Raw genomic sequence first — 6,172 nt, forward strand, 5'->3', positions numbered from 1 at the left:
CAGCATTTATTCATTATGAAAACATATCTGCATATCATTTACACCAGTCAGACAAAATGCCTTTAATGCTTTGATTTTTTATTTGTTCTAATGAAAATCTATGAATGTGATTTTTTAAAATTTATAATTAATGGCATAACTAAGACTGTATCCTTGTTTTCTTTAATTATTATTGTAAACAGGTTTTCTCTGTAATCAGCTCTGATCATTGTTAAATGATGAAGTCAAACATTCAGCTCTGAATTTGTGTTTTTATATTACTGAACTTACCAAATTACATGAACTGCTCCACCTATGCTGACATATTTGATTTGCATACGTTTTTGTCCATAAGGAAAAATGTGTATAACCAGTATTATGGTAATTAGTAATTGTAATGTGCACAACAAAGTCCTAATAAAGAAACAGTTGTTAATAAAAACAAAGGTACTGGAATTTTAAGCAAAGTTTTAACTTGTTTCTTGAGTCTTACTGTGGCAGGATGAGTCGATTCATATTTCTGGTGCCTTTTCATCCTCAGCATCGTTGCAGGTAAATGCAGGATCCCTCGGCTACAGAGCTCTCAAAAAACTTTTTTTTTTCTTAATCTGATTTTAGTCTGGACTTTGCCTTGGCCACTCAAAAACTCTTTTTTTAAAGAGAATTTGCTGGTGGGTTTTGGATCATTGTCCAGATGTCTCAGGGATCATCCAGATGTTTTTTGGCAAATGAGCAATGAAAGGAGACACAACTCCTTTTAAAGACCAACACCTGAGTGTGAGAGCTGGACTCAAAAATATCCCATTGGTTACTTTCTTACATATTTTTAATCAGCTTTAATTAATAAAAATATAAAAATGTTTTTGATTTCTGCATCATTGCTCGTGTATCAGTTAAATAGTAGTTAATTAACCTGCATCATATGCATCATCTAACACTGTGCATTTGCTTCACAAGCATCTATAGAATTATTTAAATGAGGATAAAAAACAATCTGAACTAAATGTTGATGCAGATTCAGCTCCTGATGCCATGTAGACTTTTGTGATGCTGCAGATTTTCAGTATGTCAGAGAATGCAATATAATCACAACAGTTATATTTTCCTAATCATTACTAGTTTAATGAAGGCAAATGAGTGACTGCAGATTTTCCTTACTAAACTCACCCATAAGCTTCGTTTAAATGTTTCAGTATTATGTTAAAGAATCCTTTCCAGGATGATTTCTTGTGACAAATAAATTCTGTCATATTATTTATGCAGAAAGATTTACTGTAAAAAGCAGTGCCTGTTGTATTACAGTCTTTATGATGGTCTTCATCAAACAGCTGGGCTGAAGTAAGAAGAAGTTAGGAAAATGAGACAGGAGGTAGTTTTATAGATTATTTGAACACGCCCAGGATCAGTGAGGTTTCTTCTTCTATTCAGAAAGGTGTGTAACCTGCTGTGGAGGCGGGGCTTCTTTTCCTCCAATCAACACAGTATTCCTTGCTCTGTCACAATGATGCAGTCCAGAGACTCCACTGTTCACAAAGAGCATCCAGACCTCAATGCATAGAACCAGGAGGAAGTGAGCAGGAGAACTCCTGTCCTCTCCTCGTCCACCGTCAGTCAGACACGCCTCTGCTTCACTCTGATGGACGTCTCTCACTGTGGGGACGAACATGTGACGCTGATCTGTCTGAATGGATCCGCTGCAAACTCAGAGCTGAGGTTTTACTGACTTCTTCTCCAGTGACCTTTTAATAACCAGAGTGGTGTGTGTCACATTTTCACCAGCAGCACAGTTTGTGTCTCATGTAGTGTTTTTGTTTCTGGGATTGTGACATTTAAGGAAAACCAGAATATTTCTGGATTCCAGCTCTTAGGTGGAGGTGTTGGTGCTTTAAAGAAGCTCTGTGTCTGAATTAAGTGCAGGCTGAGTGGGAGCTGGCTCAGAGTTGCCTCACCTCGTGCTTCATGCTGATTGGATGAAAGAAAAAACCCCACCCCTCTGCAGCAGGTAGGGAGGGAGAGCAGCACCTTCATGGATTTTATTTCAAACTGTTTGAATCATCCAATCTCCATGGCAACAATAAAATAACTCATGTTTCATGGTTTTTTTTTAACCAATGACTGAGCAGTCCCTCCTCTTTTTCTCATTTTTCATCTGCTTTAAATCAATGTTGAAAATATTGAAGTTCAAATCTAATATTGGTCCAATAACTGATCGACAGCCTCCATCAGTCTCTGGGTGGAGAATGATGGAGGCTGAGCAGCTGATTCTGTTCCCCCTGCTCTTCATCACATCCTGTCGCCATGATTTTTATCTGAACTTGGAGAAAAACCATGAAACATACTAATAATAACTTCATTTATAAAGCACTCTTCACAGGATAAGAACCACAAAGTGCTTCACAATAATATAAAACAGATATAAATAAAACAACACAATTGATCATACAGCACAACTGTAGCTGCTGTTTATAAGAATAAATACAATAAATGCAACGTAAAGATAGAGGCAGAGTTATTCCATCTGCTGCCTTTCTGAACTGAAGTGTGGAGAGAAGCTTGGTTTCACTCTGTCATTTAGAAAATGCTGATCAGGATTTTTCAATCATTTTTTATTAACTACAACAAATGAATCTTTTTAAAAACAGAACTAAATGAACACATTTCATATCTGATCCTATATTTGGAGGTTTAAACATCTTGGAAAATGACTCTTTGTGTGAGCGATGACTTGAGGATGTTTTGTGGTGCTCTCTGTTGTTGCTCACACTTTGTAGAAATATCGTTTAGTTTGAGATGAATAAAAAACAAAAACGCAGGGTTAGGATTATGCAAAGTAAAGATGATCTGACTGATCGCTCTGAATATGAATCCAACAAGGTTGATTCAATCACCTGGTTGTTGTTTTACTGAATGGCTCAAATTTATTCTTCTGCATGAAACTTGTTAAACAGACAGTTAATGATGTAATCAATAACTGGTATTGATTAAATCTGAAGCATAAAGGAACATGAAGATCAGACGTGTCCAGTCAGCAGTGATAGAAATGAGAGTGCTGTTGTTGGAGAGCTCTTAGTTGTGGGTGTTTGGCCTTTAAAAGGACCTTTTGGTTTGTGGGGTGAACATCCGGCTGACGTGGAGCTGCTGTGGACGTGATGGAAGTCTTTCACAGGTCTGTTTCCTCGACATCGCTGGCCTCCTGCAGACCGTCCACAGCCAGGCAGCGAGCGCACACGTGCTGGTCAAAGTGCAGAGCCAGCTCCCGAGCCAGCTCCTGGAAGTCCTGACCACGGCTCAGCGTCTCCAGTTTGTCCCTGCAGTCAGAGATGTCCATCGGAGCGAAGTAGAAGCGTGTCTGGCTGACGGTCCATGAGGAGAGGACAGGAGGTGTCCTGGAGGTCGGAGTCTTGTTGTTGGGACTGGACGGAGTCTGGCTGCTGGATCTGTGCTCTGTGGTCCTGGTTCCATCCATTGTGGTCTGGGTGATGTTCTCAGTGTGAACACTGGGACTCTGCCCTTTAGGCTGCTTTATATCATGAGAGCTGCGTGCTGATTGGATGAAACAGAACAGGACCTACAGGTCCAGGTCTCCATTGTTCAAGTGAAATCACCCACCCCCACCTCACCACAGGACCCTGAAGCCATTCAGGAACAAACCAGAGTCTAATCAAAGCTGTTGATTAGTTTTAGTTGAACAAAAAGACTTATTATTCATTATTATTGAATCATCTCTGACAGTGATGAAGTCCTTTTTATTATATGTTTATATTAATGATATAGAAAACAATTTAACAGATTTTGTCTTTTTAGCAGATGAAACAAATTTTATTAAACATATAAAAGGAACTTTTTAAAAGTTTTATTTGTTACAATCAGAAACATTGCACCTCCTGCTCTAACTGGTCACTCAAATGAAGAGTGTGAAAACTTTCTTTTCTTATTAATAAGTCTAATATTTGCAGAGCAAATATCAATCCTCCTCTTTTCTCTCTGACTGCACGCCTTAACAGGCCACCACTCTTAAAGAGCTTTGGACCAAGCTCTCTGAACGCTGTCATCAATTTGGTTGACAAAATGAAACCATCCTCTTACCCACCACACTCTTCAAAAGGGTCTTTAACACCATTGGACTGTTTGTTCTTAAGGTAATTAATAATTCTTTGACCTCCGTCTGTGTCTCTACATATTTTAAACAGGCTGTTTTTCACCCTCTTCTAACTCTTTTAATTGAGAATTTTAGGCCAATTTTAAAACTGCCTTTTATTTCAAAAATGTTCTATATCTGCTCCCACTCGGGCATATCCTGAATAGCTTTGAGTACATCTCATACCATTGTTATGCAGATGATATTCAGCTGTATATGTTCTTCAAACCCCAGAATGTAGCCAAATGATCTATCCTGTGTTCATTTCATAAAGAACTGTGTGGCAGCAAATTATCTGTCTTTGAATACAAAAACCTGAAGTTCTGATCTGTGCACTGTGTTCTGTTTAAAAACCATCTGCTGATGTAATGAACATGAACAGACAGCTGTACAACACATGTTTAACAAGAACAGGCTGACGTCATCATATTTTAGTAAAAATTGTAATAAATGTTTTAGTTTTGCCTTTTAGGGGAGTTTTTTTTAGAATAGAATAGAATAGAATAGAATAGAATAGAATAGGATTAAACTTTATTGTCATTGCACATGTCACAGGTACAAGGCAACGAAATGCAGTTTGCATCCATCCAGAAGTTCTTTAGCCATGATATAGATATATTATAAATATATATTAGCAATAATATAGATATGTAAATATATTACAGAAATGGGTCTATTGTGGTATGTTATAATGTACACAGTATGAAGGTATGTTAGGAATATGCTATAACTATAAGTATGTACAGGCTATGAACAGGATATAAATATGAAAAACTATACAGAAATGTGAACTATGCAGGTTATAAACAGTTGTAGAATTAAAATAAACACATTTTAAAATGTGTTTTTTGTTTAATCAGTTTTGTTTCCACAGAAGTAAAGAACACGATCTGTTATCTGAAGACAAAGGTCATAAGAGTGTCTTCTCTCATAATATTCACTTTTCACTTTCTGGAAACTCAACCAACCCACAGTATGCAGGAGACTCCACCAGGGGGCGATGTTTGTCTCTCTAATGTACATTTTAAATACATGTAAGCTTCCTTCTACAGCACATTTAGAATTCATACCTTAAAGATTACCTGGAGATGTTTTAATCTGGTCACTTTGAAAAATCTTCATTATCTATTAATTACATACAGCTCTAAAAGCTTTAATTCTCACGTGAAATGTATAATTGTGTTTAATGTGCTTAATAGTGCTCTTACAGACAAACCATATTAGTTCTGACTCCATTATCTGATTTAATCATGAAGCTTCTGCAAATAATCTGAGATATATATTTTTAACAGAAACAGAGAAACACTTTCAGCCTCCTGAATGTTTCAGTGCTGATTCCATCTCCACGGTCTGTGTAAAGTGGAGATCTTTGGCTTTTGTATTTGGGTTGTTCGAGATCCGCCGCAGTAAACTCGCTGTTCTCTGTGGAGGTCACAGCAGCGACGATCCTAATCTCAGGATTAATCTTCAGGTAGCAGGAACAAGACCCCATTTATGAAGTTAGTTATGATCAACACCTACGGTTCAGATTACACACTGATTAACAGGCCACGTTAGAGATCAGCAGGTATGACATCACTGCCTACTGACCAATCAGACCTCAGCAGGAGAGTCTAAAGTCTTCGTGTCTCCCTGGTGAGCATCAATAATAAATAAAGATTATTAGACACAACTTTATTCCTGCATTTTCTTTCTGTTGGCAGCAAACAATTTGACAATAATTTTATTGTTCAGTAAACGTTACTGACGCTAAAACAGAACACCTGTACTGTACCTGCTGACCTCGTATATTATTTAATCTTTACTCTTGTAACAAGTATCCCCTGGCAGTATCTATCTATCTATCTATCTATCTATCTATATATACACACACACATATGCTGTAGAGAGCAGCAGTCTGGCCTGGAGACTCAAACCCAGGACCCAGGCTGCTTTGTGATCCTCAGCGAGTCCTGTCATTGACATAATTCCATCAAAGATGAGCTGTTTAAAGCACTCGGGCTCAGCATGACTCACTGTTCTAATCCCGTTAACACCTTGAACTTTGTTTACGCG

This window comes from Pelmatolapia mariae, linkage group LG2 (assembly GCF_036321145.2).
Source record: "Pelmatolapia mariae isolate MD_Pm_ZW linkage group LG2, Pm_UMD_F_2, whole genome shotgun sequence".
Classification (NCBI taxonomy): domain Eukaryota; kingdom Metazoa; phylum Chordata; class Actinopteri; order Cichliformes; family Cichlidae; genus Pelmatolapia; species Pelmatolapia mariae.